The 17,311-nt window shown below is 38.8% G+C and overlaps 1 protein-coding gene across 1 annotated transcript in view; it reads left to right on the plus strand.

Annotated features, from left to right (window-relative positions):
* The first annotated feature begins 764 nt into the window (after positions 1–764).
* Positions 765–17,311, plus strand: part of MAPK8 (mitogen-activated protein kinase 8) — a 250,390-nt gene continuing 233,843 nt past the window's right edge. The window contains exons 1-2 of the mRNA XM_083843392.1: positions 765–847; positions 9,777–9,821. The gene's annotated coding sequence lies outside the window, so the exon portion shown is untranslated. The remainder of the gene's footprint in view (positions 848–9,776; positions 9,822–17,311) is intronic.

A 17,311-nucleotide genomic window follows, 5' to 3' on the forward strand; every position in this document is an offset into this window, starting at 1 on the left:
GAGGCAGCTTCCAATGGCCCTGTCTTTAGTGAGGAGTGTCAAGTTTTTACGAGCATCGTTATGTTTTTATAGTTTAATGGCTTTGACTATTAAAGCATAACAAAGCACGTTAAAAACTTGCCATGGCTCATTTCCGCACTCAGTAGCAACTCCTTGCTACGTGCAGTGTGGGTCCCTAGGAAATACTAAATAACAAAGGCCAGCTAAATACAGTGCTTTTCACATCTTCCTTACCCACTTTAATCATTTTGGTCCCTTTCTATTTAAAAATGGTTTTGATTTGGGATGTGTTTTACTCAGCTTCAAAGCGCTCTGCGCGGTGGCTGGTCTGGAATTCACACCTATCAGTTGACTTGTTTGTAAAGCAATGGTAGTTTGCATAAAGACCCCAGATGAGCTGAAGATGACTAGAAATGTGTTTTAAGACACACTTCCTTAGAAACTAAGGAGCCCTGGATTGAAGAATAGGGTGATGAGTTTCCATAAAGAAGTAAAGAAAAGAACTATGACTAATTTCAGACACCTGGAAGTTTGACAGAATGGAGAAGGATGTGTTTTCAACAATGAGGCAGTCATCTTTAGTTACAGGAACATGGACGTAGAGACAGGTTGTAGTCCAAGGCAAGTAGTGTAGCAGCAATTCAGAATTCACTCTAGCAGAAGAGAGATCTGTAGATGCAAAATGCTATTAAACTGAGACTGGACACTGCTCTCAAGGATGTCAGTGTTGCAGAGAACGTGGGCGGGCACTGAGGTACTCTGGCTGCCAGGTACTCTGTTACTGGAGCTCCACAGGGAAACAAGGATGGGGAATGATGCAGAATGAGGAGCAGTTCTTTAGGGTGAGGTGAGAGCATAAACTTTCTGATGCTTGTGAATGTAACCAAGTGCCTTGGGGTTAGATTTCTTTGCATCTTTTTCTGCATTTGCAGTGTAGAAAGTATGATAATTCACTGAAAAATCTTGTACAAGGGAGAATTTTAAGTCTTAATTCCAACCAGCAGTTTCATGAAATGAATGAACAGAGTACTTAAAGCTTTACGTTTGATTTTTGGTTTGCTATTTCAATAGGATCTTTGCAAAATAAAATTTTAAAGTTCCTGTTAAACTGAAGCCTATAAGGCAACTTAAATGTAGTGGAGCACTTATGTCCTTGTATTGCTTTTTTAAAAAAGTTATCTAGGTGTCTAAAGATGCAGATGTACATGCACCTAATGGCATTTTCAGAAGAAAGCTGTTATTTATATTTGGAATTTTAGAAAATGTTACTAGGTGTTAATTGACATTGTTTCATGCCTAAATATGATTATAATTGGGTTCCCTGTGAGCTTTGGGATCAAAGTCCTTTGGAAATGTAAAGTATTTTATTATTATTTACTGCCTTTACTTAATTTGCTCATATGTTTTATAAGCTCTTGAAAGCCATTGCAGAGTTATGGCAACATGATCCAGACATGGAATAAACCCATGGATGATGCATTCAGAAGGGATGTATTTACCACAGTGCATTCCAGTGCTTGTCAGTGGTGCTTGATCCCCCATGATGGTTTGTTACTACATTCATCTTCCTGCTAACAGTCTGCATTTAATACCAGTCCCACTCATGACTCAGAACACAAGTTCATCATGGGGTTACTTGCTATTGCCAAAGAAACTTCACTCAGTCTTTTTTCCTGATTTCTTATTTCCAAGAAATCAGGATTCTAGCAAGCTACTTGAAAGGGAACCGCTAAATTTAGGGATTCTGCTTCATGACCCACATGTTACGGGATCTTTTACAGCAGAAGGTAGTTATAACAAATGTCACTGAAAACATATTACAGATCACTGTAAAATAATCCCTGCTTTATTACAGTGAGAAGTGATTCAACAGTAGAATGATGAACAGGGAAGAAAATCCTCCTAATAGCAGGGCATATGCCTTTTTAGGGTTCTGGAATGGTAGCTAGACTTCTTGGGGAAGACAAGCACAGATGACAGGGATCCCAGCCGACATTTTAAAAAGCTTCTAGCATGGGAAAGCAGAAGAGGGACCTATTGTGAAACAGTTTGCTAGAAAATGGTTTTCTTAAAGGAAGGTGTCCCTGCTTGATGGGAAAGAGTAGAAAGTTGCTCATTCTTTTGACAGCAAATGAAAGATTGATTCTGAGATTTCACGTCAGAGCAACTGTAATACTTTATTATCCCTTGCAGGAGTTATGGTCTGCTTAATTCTGCATGTAGGTCAAGTGGCAAAACTGAATAGGTAACACAACAAGATAACGGAAAATCTTATATAAACATAATTGTCTGTTCGCTTAGCTCATTCATTGTACCTGAATAGTATGGTCTCTTCTCCCCTTTGTAGATAGAAAGTGTTGTTGGCTGCTGTCCATATGAACTGTGGTTTTATTAAGAAATGTAGAAAGTAATTCCAATTTGATGGTTTATATGGGGAGTCTTTATGTGGCAGTAGGTGAGGTGTGAATAGGAAAAACGTGATTTTGGCCTTTCTCATGTCACCAGAAGTGGATTTGTCAGTGCAGGCGTGTTCCAGAAACAATAAGGAGAGGTAGGAACAAGTAGACAGAGTGCTACGGGACTGAAGGACAACAGAATGATGCAATAAGATAAGTGCAGTACAGGGAGAAGTGAATAAAACTGGATCCTGTGAATCACCCTGTGGGGTGGGGGAGTTTAGCTGCCTGAACTTAATGGGTTAGTGACTGTTCCACTTCTATCTTCATCAGATAAATGGCAGCATTGAAAGTGAAACAGAGGCTGAACACGATGAAATTCGTATACTAACAAAGACAGTACCATCGATGTGTCAGGTACTGTAGTCTTCCCATAACATGTAATGTGTGGTTTGTTGTGTATTACATCCATCAGCTGCCTACACTCTTCTATCACTTGCCAAGCAGCTAGCACATCGGTACCTCCATCTAACTGCCCTCTGTTAACACAAAGCATAACACAATTACTAAGGAGACTTCATTCACTTGTGAGACAATCCAGTGAATTATTCTTTGACTATTTCCACCCCTCAGACAGGAAGTTCTGTTGGTGCTGTCTGGGTAGAGACAAAATGATTTGCCATCTTTCCTGCATCAAAAATAGTTTCAGTACAGAAAATGCCTTTGTATACATATACAAACATACTTTCATACCTGTATCATACTTTTCACGTAGCAATGTTTGTTAAAAAGTCTGTGTTTCTTTTCATATTCACTTTAAAATGAAATGGAAAAAGCTGCCTTTGCAAGGAATTTTTATTGGCGAAGCATATCATTTACTTTGGCTCCATAAATCAAAGTGCAGTCATGCTGCAAAATATGGGTAGCCCATTTAGAAATATTCCATCAGGAGGTATGGAGGTACAGTATATTATACCTGCTGTGTCAAATAAATAGCATTCTCAATTCCTGTTCATCTGTGTATGATATCTTTTACTGCAATGTGGTGCTTTCCACCAAGGTAGTTAATTTTGTTCCTGCAATTTAAGATGGAATTGATTGCTACAGTACTTGCCCTTGGGACAAAGTATCTTTTTATCCCGCGTGTCATTTTGACTTTTCACCATTCTTTTAAAAATATTCTATATGAAATATTGTAGGGTGTGCAATAAGCTTTATAGTTCACTTTTTATTTTCTATCTTCAGCATCTGTATGTAGCCTGGAGTAAGTACTATATACATCCTTCTGTTCTCTACCTGCACTTTGCTTTGCAAGATGTATTTCAGTATCATTTAGATGAAGCCTATGGATGACTTTGGCTAGCTTTAGATTACAAGGTTCCTCAATCAAGTATTTAATTTTGCACCAAATCTACTATAGTTTTTATAGTTACTCAGAGAGCAATGCAGAGCTGAGTTTTAATTTCAAGATTTTATAAATGAAAGCAGCTTTATAATATTACTTTGAAATAATTACCATGTTTCTGTTGGTCTTCTAAAATTGTGCATGTTTTATAAATTAAAATTTATTTTGAAAGTAATTGCCAATGAAAAAAGGAAGTGTTGGAAATCATTCATAGGTAGCTACTTATAAGAAGGCTGTGTCAGACTTCAAGACGAATCGATAACCCTGAGTAAGTGAACAAATAGCTCGGGATGGTTAGAGGTGTATATCTTTTGGTAAGCTGCTGAAAGAAGTATTGCCTTGCTGAGTGAAGCTAACTAAGTTGGAATGCCCGAGGAGCAATATATTTCAAACAAAGCCATAATGGAACAGTGTAGTTATTTCAGAATTCAAGTGCAAAGCCCTTTGGGCAGGGACTGTATATGTAGTGGGTCCTCTAAGGTACTATTTCAGTACAAATAATGATAAAAAATTAACACAGGCATTAGAAAAACCAGAAAGTGGTTGAAGGAGGCTGAATGCTTGCCTCCTGACATTAGGGGTATGGCTGGGAAACAGCAGGTGATACGCTGGGAGGATTTGAGGGAAAGAAACTGATGTAGTTGAGTGTATTTTGTGGACTGAAAATTCTAGCTCTAGACATCTAATCTAGATAGAAAAAATAATAAATTCTTAACTGTGAATGGGTAGTGTTCTCATTGGGGTAGTTCCGTTACGTTTCTGATTCCCAAAATATGTATGTTTAGGCAAGTGGGATACAATTAGTGCAGCATGGATTGCAATAACAGATCTTGAGTAGAAAGTGAAATCCATTGTTAGTAGTAATGCAAACACATTTCTATTCCACTCTTAACAATTCTATTTCCAGTATACTTTCATGGATGAAGAAAAATGGCTATGTAGTAGTAGGAAAACTTGTACAGTTTAATAGTAGTATGTGAGCAGGAAAAATTTCTATAAACTGTTCCAGAGTAAACATAAGTAATTTCCTTTTTGAAACACCCCTAGTAGAATAGCCTGAATGTTTCTTTAAATGTCAGTGGTGCAGCATAGCTGGTAACACTTTCTCCATTGAACCACATACTTAGCACTGGAAGTTTCTTGCCAGTGCAACTGTCCAGGCTGGCTATAATTGTCTTGAGCCCTAATGGATCGCATACGGCCCCGTTCTTTCAGTGAGGCCGAGTGGAAGACTTGTGGAGAAGGTGGCGTGCTGGTAGTGGGTGGCTACAAGTGGGTACTTGGAGCACGAGAGCCCGGGGCTGGCATGGTTAAACTGACTTGGCCTGTGAGATGTTCCTGGTTACTCAAATAGTACTGAAGTATCAGACTAGACCATTCAAGTGTACTCTGTAAAGAAGTGTTATGGCACTTATCCAATACCATCAAGACTCTGTGGGAGTCTGTCCATTTATTTCTCAAAGGGTGCTGGGCTGGACTGTATGCTTGTGGTCCCTGACAGCACTTGCAGGTCATTGTCCCTGCGTGTCTGTGGTGTGCTGTGGGACTGTATTTGTGATCTCACTTGGGCATTTGATATTCTTTCTGCAGTTAAGATTTATGGGATACTTTGCTCTTACCTAGCCTGGTTTCTGTGTTTTCGCTGTGTGAGGTGAAGATGTGGTGATCTTGCTGGGACGTTTTCCTGACCCCTCTGGCTGTGGTTAGAGAAGCGAGAATTACTTTTCCATCTTCCTCTCATCAGATAGTACACAGTGGGCATCCATGCATGTCACTTGCTGACTGATACCAGTATTTTACCAGCAGGGTGTGTGTATACATACCTATGTGTGTATATAGTTTCTATCATTCACCAGAAATGTTGCCAGAAAGAACTGGAGACTTCAGTGAATGAAAAATGATACTTATTTTTGTAATACTGTTTCAAGAATGTTCCTTGCTGTTGTATGTCCTATTCTACTACATAAACATCCATTACTGTTTGAATTGTGTAGTTAGGCCATTGCTTTTCACATACTGAGTCATTTTTACTTCTGAGCTTCTAAAACAAAAGTTATGTCCGTTGTTTGAGTGTTATAAGAATTTTGAACTCCTTATAATAACAAATCTTTTATTCTTATGTTCTTGAGAATGGTGTATTGTTAAGGTTATCATACACTGCATGTTGAAAGTATGTTTCATGTATTAACAATCAAGGTAGGCAGGACATGAATTGGACATTTAAGTATTCTGCAAAAAAGAAGGGAATAGATGGTGTGAGTCTGTGACCGAAGGACACCAAAGGTAGATAGAAAGTTGTATTAGGAGTTCCGGTGCTGAGACTGCAGCTAGCTGGGAAAACTGGAAGAGGTGGAAAACTGGAAGAGATGGATAGCTAGGGAAAACTGGAAATGTCTGGAAAACGAGTTCAGAATGAAAAACCAGGTAAGCAGACTGGGTCCAGGATGTATAGATTGCAAAGGGAAGATTGCAAAAGGAAATAGATGCACTAGATCAAGGATCCAGAGGTCCTTTTTGTAATCATCTGCCTCATTCTCTGCAAATCTACCAGCTTTTGCAGTAAATGAGGCAGGAAATTCCTTTGCCATGCAACTTTCCTGGAGCAGGTTTGTCTAGAGCCCTGAATTAACCAAGAATTTATAGATAAACAATGTTCCAGATGTGGTTTTAGATTCTCAGATGTACATGCACAGAGTCAAAGTGTAGGATGGGCATGCAAACTGAATTACAGTACTTTCAAATATCTACTGTTTGACTTTAGTTCAAAAGTATTGTTAAAGTTAATTTTTCTGTATATACCAAAAATTTGTGTACAAAGGGATGCATATCCATTCACATTAAGATGCATGTTCAGGTATACGCAGACTATACAAATGGACACAGCAATGGAGGAATACACACAGAAGCAGGAGGACCATATAGGAGCATATAGGAGGACCATGTGTGCACATGCACATACAGGCATAAATTCACATACAAGTGGAAGGTGCATAACTGGGAAACAGCATTGCATGAATACACAGGTACTTGTGCACCGCAATCTCCTTCTTGGCTATATAAAGTGACAGAAAGGCCTGGAGCTGTGCAAACATCATTAAAAGGCACCCACACACCTGTGGCCATCTCGGGCTGGGGAAGAAAAAAATGAATACTGAAAAATACTGTCTGGGAGAACAAAACAGGAGAGTCAACCCATCAAATGGCTGGAACTAAAATAATGCCAGAGTATACCCCAGCCAAAAGCACTGCCAGCAACTCAGTCAGTCACACAGCAAGAGCAGTCATCCACACATCCATATGCTGCAAGAAAAATATCCACCACCTGCCAACTGGCTACTAGCAACCATGACCTGTGTGTGTGTGGCCAGTGTGTTGGTGCCAGTGTTGGAAGAGGAGTGGAAAGAAAGGAAACAGCAATAGGAAATCAGAAACAACAGAGGTGAAATGGAATCAGTGCTCCTAGTCAAAACATTTGCTTAATACAAACAGAAGTCTGGAATGTGTACAGTTTGTTTTACAGCGAAAGATCCTGGTCATGTGTGAAACTTCAGCCTTCTTGAGTTGCAGGAGGTCCTGTATGTGTGCAGCATATTTCTCCACTTAGCACACATCAGAGGTCTTGAAAAGGCTGAACAATGCAACAGGTGGCTAATTGGCTTCCATCCTTTCAATTCATATAACAAGATAAAATCCAGTCCAGTGCTGAGAATAGGTTGTTCAGTCCTCCCGCTTGGTATTCTAGGCTCTCTGAAGTGCTCTGTGGTCATAGGTGACTTGCTTGTGTTCTTTGCCTGCCATGTGTAAAATAAGGACAATGATGCATTTCAGCCTCTCAAAGGTACAGGAAGATCAAAAGAATGGATATAAAACTCAAGATTCTTGAAAGATATTAAGCAGAGGAAAGCTGACTTGTAAATGAAATTCCTGAAGTCTGTCAGTCAGTTATGTAATGTAGATTTGAGTGACAAAAACATTTCATGTAATGTAGATTTGAGTGACAAAAGCATTTCATGACAGTCAAATTTCATTTCCATGGTGATTTCACGTCAGTATCTCTTGTATTTTGTTAATAGCTTTAAGTATGATACAGTACATAGTTCCAGTATCATACTATTACTGTATGGCATCTCCATACGTAAACTTCTAAAACCAAGTAATTGGAAAAAAGCAAACTTGACACCTGTAATTTCAGCATTTTCATATTTAACTCTGTATGGCTAATAGCTATTTTTGCCCTATTTTTCTTACCTGTTGCTTTCTGAACAGCTTTCCTTGAGCCTGAATCCTCATGAAAAATGATCTATAAGTTAACTGCTTACGTGTCCCTCTATAGGAGGTACCCTATAAATGAGGAGCTCATCTATTCTTACATAAGGTAGTAGGAGTTTTTGAATTAACTTGATTTAATGCTGTGTTGCCTTCACTCACAACTCTTAGGTTTGTAAGGAACTGTTACCAGCTACTGTGCTGGGAATTCTTTTAGCCATGCCAGGTTACATGTGTTGGTTTCTCATCTGTCATGAGACTTGGTGCTTTGTCAGGGATTCAGACCAGGCATAGGCAGGATTTGAAATAAGATCACATCCATCCAGACACCCACCCAGCTGAGTGTGGTTTTGGCTAGAAATTCAATCCGAGATATAAGAATGCAGATAAATTTCTGTTAAAATGGTAAGTACAGTAAGTTTTTTCCGAGATATTCAGGTATTTTTAACAAAAAATGCACTTCATAAAGTTCCAGGCCAGCAATATACTAAATTTTCTTACCACTGAAATTCGCATCATGGACTAAATATATAACTAATTAGAATTTCTCATTGGGTTGTTTTCTTGTCAATGAGTGTCATTCCAAAACTGTAACTATATGCAGGCTGTTGAATTTATGCATTAAGAAAATAGAAGACGAGGCATTTTAGTGGGGATGGCTGGTGTAACTAGATTTATATGAAAATGCATTTGGTCTTGATTTTTTTTGTCTTCAAATAATATTTCATCATAGTACATCCCAGCTCACTTGGAAACTGCATAGAAATTATTCTTCTATGGAGGTGCTTTACTGGGTGAGTAGAGGCAGTTGTGCATCTGCTTTGCCCATGTTTTGAGCCTGGCAGATATGAGAAGTCCAATTCAGAAGCCATGTGCTGAAAAGCAAGATATATTAGCGCAGGCTCAGTGCCATGTTCATATGGTTACATGGCTTTTGGATAGAGCTGGCTGACATCTGGCTTGTGTGAAGTGTGGTAGAGTAAAATCCCAACTGTCTACACCTATTCATCTGGACATACCCAACATGTGGTTGGAGAAACAAGTTGTAATTCACTGCTTAGTAAACTTGCTTCACCATTTTCAGTTTCTTTTCTGACTTGTGTATTAGCAGGTTACATCCTGTGTTTACACAGTATCTTCATTGCTCTAGTGTTCGTCTCATGCCTGTCATTTAATATACCTAAAGCACTGTACATAATATAAAATAAATAACTATAGCTGCTCAAGATTACTACATTCTCAGAATAAAAACTGGCTTTACATCTAGTTGGGAATAGTCATGAAATAATGCTGGTTTGGAAAAGAATTGAGGAGTCATGCCTTTCTAGAAAAGTTTGGATGTCCAATTGCTTTTATTTCAAGAAAAGTATAACTTTTTTCAAAAAGCTTCCTACTTGTATTTTCAGCAAAGACAATAGTCTAAAGAAAAAAAATCCTTTAAATCATTGTTGGTCAAAACTTGGTCACTAAATTATTAGAAAATGCTTGGATTAGTTGTAGATTACTATGAATTTACAACTTTTGTCTCTTAATCAGTTTATGATATGGGTATCCCCATGCAGGGAGTGTATAAAGCTGGGTTGAGGTTAAATGTTTTAAATTGCTTAAGTCCAAAAGCTTTTGTATGAATTTTAAGAAGGCTGGAAGAAAGCATGCTGGTTAAAGTTCAGGTCTTGGTATGATTTATGAATGATTTGCTTCTGTTTTAGGTTATGAGCCTCTCAGTACCTTCATCAGTTTTTCAAGAAAGCCAGGTAAGATGATCTGTTAAGAGATTTTTTCCACTTTTGTACTGAGCCTAGAATCATGGTTTGTCTGCTTGACGTCAAAACATTTTCTTGTGAATAAAGCTCTGCCATAAATCACGTTTAAAGGAGCAGATCTTAGACTCCCTTTGGAGAATGAGTTGACTAACTTAGTCTGAAGTTTGGCTTTGTTCATAACTCCCATAGCTTGAATTCTGAAAAGCCTGCTCTACAAAATCTTCTACTTGGTTTTGCAAAGATTTGCCTTGCTTATGCTCATTTTTGCGCTAAGCTTATTTCATGTGATGAATGAGCACCTGCCTCTGTTTGAATTTTCAAGGTGAGTGGTTGAATTTAAACTTGCTATAGTCTTTCTAACACTGCACCACACACTTACCCTGCGTTCTTTAAAACAGACAGACAAAACATCAGGTTTTTTTCACCCTAAACTTTGCTGGTATTATTTTACAAGCATAATCTTGTTTAATACCTGATAATTAGTGGTGACAGTCTTTTTAACTTCTGCAGCTGCCAAAACCACACATTTCTAGCAAAAGAATACTAGGTATCCAGGTAGTAGGCTACAATACCCTTCCAGTTTGCCTCAGCTAAGAAAAATCTCTAACTCACATAGTTTTGGTTCTTGATCAAATTTGTGTTGATGTTTTCAAATTACCTCAGTCCTAGAAGCATCTAAAAGGCACAAAGCAGAGAAATGTCCTTTTTTAAGAAGGATCCATGGATCTCAAATTCAGGAAGCGCAGTGGAAGTTATACAGCAGTCCCCACCAGAAACATGACACGTGACTTTTAATTTACTGTCTTGTTTGTCACATGCCAGTACTCAAAAAGTGGGATGCTATAATTATCTTGGAAACAGACTGCAAACCCTACAGCTGTTGTAACATTGTGAATCCAACCCCCTATTATAGCTGGCTCCAAGATCATAAAAACAAAAGCCCCTTCCACATACTCAATCTGCAACACAGCTATGTTCTTAACAAGCTTGGAAGCAGTGCTGTCTGTGCTCTGTGCATTGGTGCAGGGATTTGGGAGCATGGCATTGGTGCTGGTCTTTGTTTTGCAACTAGTGTGTGGAAGGACTGTCACTTATCTTCTAGGTGTTGGATCTTAGCAGAGGATAGCATGTCAAACTATGAATAAAGACAGCATCCCTAACATGTTTAGGATATCTGTGATGCTGGACAATGCAGGAGTTAAAGGAACATGTCTTGACAGCGTAACAGTAACATGATGATCCACCCACCTATCATGAGAAGTTTGTGCAAGCTGAGGTAAACTAAGGGTTGAACAAAGGTGGGTCCTTCTGTCCCTAGTGACAAGTAGGTCCCTGTTTCAGGCATATCGTGTATGGACATGGAACATGCTTAGGACAAAGCTAGCTGCAAACGGCTGTTAATGTCAGCAAACTAAGGGGGTTATGTCATCTTAAATGATTCCAAATCAAGTGTTTTCTAATTAGTGTGGCTGACCACTGTATGTATGCATTTCATTCCCATGATGAAAGCTTTTTGCCAATGGATTTTCTGAGACCAATTGTAAGGAATGTATAGAGACTAGATCATCCATCAGTTGAGAGTTCCTACAGGCACAAAATGCATGAAGGAAACCCAAAAGAGTGAAAGCTCAAGACTGACTCTCCCTAATGGTATCCTGCAAGTTGGCTGTAGAACCAGGGCACACAACTGTCAGCTCTTTCACTGGTCACACATGCTTAGGTTTTTCTTAATTTTCTGAAATTTTTCAGCTGAATATCAAGCACATTTGTGTTTGGAAAAATACGTGCCGTATATTTGTCTCTGTACTCACTTGTGAAGCTGCACTCCAGCTTTCAAAAAACATGTTATTTTTTTTTATTCCCCATAAAACAAGTTTCCATTTTCCAGAATATAACTCTTTAAACTTTGAGTTGCCCCTTAATTTTTATTTTCAATGGGGAAAACAATTATTTCTCACATCTAACTACTACATTTTGCTTTGGATTAAAGATGATGCTCTTTGGCTTCAAGTGGTGCTTTCTTTCAATTTTTCAATGGCCAGAGATGTTGGCTTGTGATTGACTGAGACTAATTTTTCTTGATGTCTTAGAAATGTCATCAACAAAAAAGTTGATGCAACCTTAGTTCTGACCTCTTGTCTTCTCCTGTACACACTTAACTCATGCTTTTCCTCTTGTATTTCAAATGGAAAGCTCTCTGCTGTTCATCAGATTTCACAATAGTCCTCAATTAGAAAAACATCTTTTCCAGGAGCATAAAGAGAACATGTAGCACAGAATGTGAAAGCTGCTTAGAAATGTCAGATTTCAAGGCTGGTGATTAAGAACTTGATTCTGAATCATCTGTCTTTTGAGAACTTTTCTTTTTGCTCAGATCCTGGAAATTCTCGTACTGCCATGCTGGAGACTGTGCAGCAGCAAACTGATGGCACACTAGAAGGATTAAGCTTTTGAAAAACTATTTTCCTCTAAAGAAAACCCTCTTAGGAAGTGATGTCCATTGCTGCCAATGCAAACATTCACCTAGCAGCCTAGTGTCCATGACAGCAATAAAACTTTTTTCCAGAAAAAGCGTGACACAAACTTGTGAGGAGCATGGTGTGTGGTGAAAGCATGAAGGGGCATGCAAGCAAGCCCCAGTTATACAAGAAACTACTCAAGCTTAGAAAAACTTGTTATCAAGGAGTGATATATGGTCACTTCTGTTTATGTTGCTCAAGTGTTTAGAGCACTCGTCTGAACTTGCTACCCCATATCGCAGTAACTTCAGTTCATTACAAGAAACAGCCTCAGCCCTCAAGATGAAATACATGCAGGCTAGACAAGCGAACTAGGAGGCTGACAGGCATAAAACCTCCTGTCATAAGGGAGGCAGTTGCAGAACTGAAAAGCCATCATCCAAAGCAGAGTGCTGACCTCCCTGAAGTCAATGTAGCTTTGTCATCTGATGGTAAAGTGGTAGGACTTATCTGTCCTCTGCTTCCCTGCACAGGGCCAAACTTGGTCACATGTTTTACTGATAAATTCCTGCCACTGGTGAATTTCCATGAGTGACAATAAATAAATCTTCCTTTGAGGAGAGAGGAGGCTTAGTGTGTTAATGTCACAAGCCCTTCCACTGCTGGACTGGTCTTCCAGCGAGCTTGTTCCTGGCTCATTCAGTATCACAGCTACTTGAGAAAACTGTGGTATTGTCTGCTGAAAAGAAACATTTTTCAGAAATAATTTTTGAAAAGTTTTTTATCAAACTGTGAAACTGCAAATATTTTGACAAAGAAAGGATGATATTTTGAAATGTCACTAGTCTTGTACCCTGCTATCCTGTTTCCAAGTAACTAGGCTGGCCGCTTAATGCCTGAGTAGTGGCTTTGTTGATGGTATGTAGAACCATTAACTTCCTAAAGTCTTAATATCATCAGGGCTGTATGGTTAACATTAAAAGGCCTCCTAAGATTTACATAGCTGGCTGCCCCTTTTCTCTGCATTCCTGTGTTTCTGTGTGCATCTCTCAACTATTAGTTCACAAATTTGTACCTTTTGGAGATGCAACTTGTAGTTTTCCTTGTTGCGCCTAAGCTACTTCACCCTCAATATCAGCCAGCACACTGAATAGGGTTTGATCTGTGTAGTTCATTACCTGTCCTTCTTTCCTGTAGGATCTGAATCAGTGGGCAGAGCAAGCCTGTGCAAAACAGTTTGTTTAGTAATAGAACAATGCACTAGAGGGAAAGAACTCTCAAACACAAAGCAGTTGGCACCCAAATTGCTGTACTTGCCTTTGTGCTGACACTTGTGCTTATGTGGCTGCACAGGGAGCTGAATCAGGGAACTGGATGAAAATTTCCTTTTGCAGAAGGAGGGGGTTGGTTTTCCAGCTGGATTAGTTCCCTGACCCAAATTACCGTGCAACCACACAAGCATCCCTCTCAGTGGCAGCCCACACTTAGATCAACTTCATTTGCTTGTATTACCTCAGCTTAAGTGGTTGGTGAATGGTAGAAATAGTCTTTTTGCAGAATAGTTTTTCCATAGATCTGTGTTTCTGGAAGACTTATTTCTTATTCTGTATAAAGTTTGCATCCACTCACATGTGCCGGTGGTTCCTTCCCTGTCTTTGCTAAGCCCTCTGCTCTGGAAATCAAGCCTAGGTACTTGGATTTTATGTACTGGGCAGGTGATGACATACTTTAAATAGTTTTTAAAGTGTAAATTATTGAGATCAATTCAGGACTTGGATAAGTAAATTATGAACAGCTAAAGGCTGTTACTCATCCTGGTGAACTTAAGTGACACTGCCAATCCAGTATGTAAGGGGAGAAAACTGCTTTTTTGTCAGAGGTGATCTGAACACATTTCTGCAGAGACTCATCATTTTGTTAGCTTGAAATTTGTTTGAGTAATTAAGACTGAACTCCAGCAAGGATGTAGTTTCAGACAAAATATGGGACTATCTCAATACTGATACTTTAGATACTGATACTTCAGTTTGCATTTAAACACCTATACAGCAGGTTCTTTCCAGAGTAGAACAGGGGTCTATCTTCACTTAAGCACTGTTAGAGAATACTTCAACTCAAGCTACTCCTAACTAAAGAGTGCTTTGACTTGTAAATGAAAATCACTGCGACCACTCTTACTTAAAAGGATTGAATTGTGAATTGTTTGCATTGCACAAGGACCCATGTTTCTGAAAATGATACCTATTAACATTTATCGCACTAGTGAAGTTTTATTAACTTTGTATTTTTTGTGTACGTATTAAAAAAAATAGTGAAGAACTCTAGCTACAAGAAAGGCTGTTTCATTAACACCAGTTTACCAGTACAAAGTTTGATTAGGCTGCATTACACTTGCCTGCTAATCAGCTATGAGTGCAGTGTACCTATTGCTTTGGTGTTGACATGCTTTACGAGCATTTCTTCCCAGATAGCAGTCACACAGCAAAATCCTACTGGTGTGCAGTTGGGTTCTTTTTTGACAATATGCTTCATAGGTATCAGGTGTTGTGCTGTTTTTCAGCATTACAAGCAAAATTCTGATTTGGGCAAAGGGGAGCATGCCATATACATGGAATTAAGAATGTATTTTTAGACAATGGCTGGGTTAATGGTTTGGTCTATTAGACTTACAATAACATACACTCAGGGTGTAAATTTATACAAGAAAAAAATACAATTGAAATTGTTATAGAGAAGAAAACTTTTCCTAATACTACTGGGCTAGTTTTCTTATGAATATGTTGTGGTAAAGGCTGGTAGAGAGGTGGCTTCAGGCAAGAAGAAAATAGATTGCAAGCTATGTGGGACAACAGAGGCTAGAGATATCAGGAATGCATGCACACATTTGGTGCTGTAAGAACTAAATGGTCTGGACACTTATCAGGGGTGTCATAAATGGATTGCATTGTGAAATTGTTTGGCATGGGTTTAAAAGTTGCATATTAAAAAAAGTTCCTTAAAACCTATTATATGGAAAGTTATGAAGGCTTCCATTAAATTTCAATAGCTAAATGTGGAGCATGGGATTAGGCAAGGACTGTTTTGTACTTGCAGGCTGGGCAGACTATCTTTTTTTTTACCAACAAACCCATAGAATTTGTGCTGTATGAGAAAGAAGGAAAAGACTCAAAGATGGGGGGGAAAAGATAAAATGACTTGACTTCCCTTAGAGTAATAGATCTCAGCCCTTTCCACACTGACTGTACTCCATGGTAGACAAATGTTACACATAGTTTTTATACCAAGCCTTATATCCATGAATCCTGAAGTGTTTTTCAAGGGGTGAGAGTCATTTTATCTCTAAATTATGGAAGGGGAAGCTAAGGCAGAAAACCTTGACAAAAATTGTCTATGGTCAGTGTACAGGCAGCTGGCTTTTCAGAGAACATCACTGTGGCCCCAGTCCATTGTTCAAGACAGGGCCACGCTGACAAAAGTAAAAAAAAAGAAAAAAAACCTAACCCACAAATACGAAAATAGTTATTTCAGTACTTTCTCTCCTTTGCTGTAAAGAATAAGAATCCTCTTGACATCTGTTCATACCCTGCTGGAGTTCCATTATCTTGTAGAATTCAACTCAGCCCCGATATCCTTTTGTCTGTTACAACGCAAATTGTCAATGACCACACACTGTCAAGAATGGAATTTCACTTGTGAATGAATGTACACCATTCTTTGCAGTTGTCACTTCACAGCTACTCAGCTGGGATAGCTTCCACGGCCTCTGTCCTGCAGCCATGGATGACTGCTTGGGCAGATCTCACCCAGATATATCGCAAACTAAAAATGGTGCCACTTGGAGCTGTGAAACAGTACTCGTTTGTTCATTCTGGTTTGAGATTTTGCCAAATAAACAGGATGATGAAGACATGCTCAGTGAAAAGGCAAAAAGTACCGATACTGCCTGACAAGCAGGATTTGACAAGTTACTGTCTGTGTGGTATCTCCTACAGGTTCCAGTTGCAATCCAGGCCTCATTGTCTTAGATGCTGGAGCTGGACAAGAGGGTCTGTTTTCATGGCTTAATAAAGTGCTGTGCAGATACACCCAGACTCAGTCTGAATGATGATGCTCTCTCTCCAACATGGGTTAATTAGATTGGTACTGCATTGCATGTTTTGTCTGGGATAGCTTGCGTAAGTTCTGCACTGAGGATATAGCGTGGGAGCAAGATCCTCCACAACACAATATTCTTATGTGCAAAGCAATATTTCCTCTTCTGAACGTTTCTCACTTTTCTGCATATGTAGTTATCTCCCATAATTACTATTCTTTCCTGTATAAACTCGATGTTTTTAAAAGATGAACATAACAAGCATTAACTTCAGGCTGCAGAGCTGGATATGAAATGGAGGATTAAATTTAAATCTTTTTAAAATATAAATCTTTTAAAAATATCATTGTCTGGAATTAGTATGGAGAAAATCAAGGCATTTCAAAAGATCCACAAAGTTACAGCCTGACACATTTCAAGGCCTGGAGGAACCATCTAATTTGACTTTTGTTCCAACACAGGCCAATGAATTTATTTCAGTTGGTTTTGGACTGAATCAGTGGGATTCAACCTCAGGCTACTATAAAAATCCAAGCTTTAACAGAAAGCCACAGAGTTCAGACTTGGTCGAAGGATTGGAGCTTCCCCAAAATTTGAGCATGTGTTCAGTCAGTAAGATCTGATCTCGTTTCTAGTGATGTGCAAAGAAACAGTGAACTTCTGTGTTTTCCATTATTATTTCTATTTACATTCTTAATAGAATATAAAAGCATCTCCACCTTCTGTCCTTATCTCAAGCTTGTCCCATCCTTAACACTTGTAGAATCAAAAGATGTAAGCATCTGTGGAAAACTAAAACCCACCGGGAAAATCTTTTCTATTGCCCATCATGTTTTGTTTAAAAAACAGAATTTTTGGATGGAAACGTTCCTGGCTGTAGCCAAGCAATGACAGGCCATCAATATTTATTTAGAAGTGGCATCAAAAAG

Source organism: Anser anser, assembly GCF_964211835.1.
Source record: "Anser anser genome assembly, chromosome: 7".
NCBI classification, from domain to species: domain Eukaryota; kingdom Metazoa; phylum Chordata; class Aves; order Anseriformes; family Anatidae; genus Anser; species Anser anser.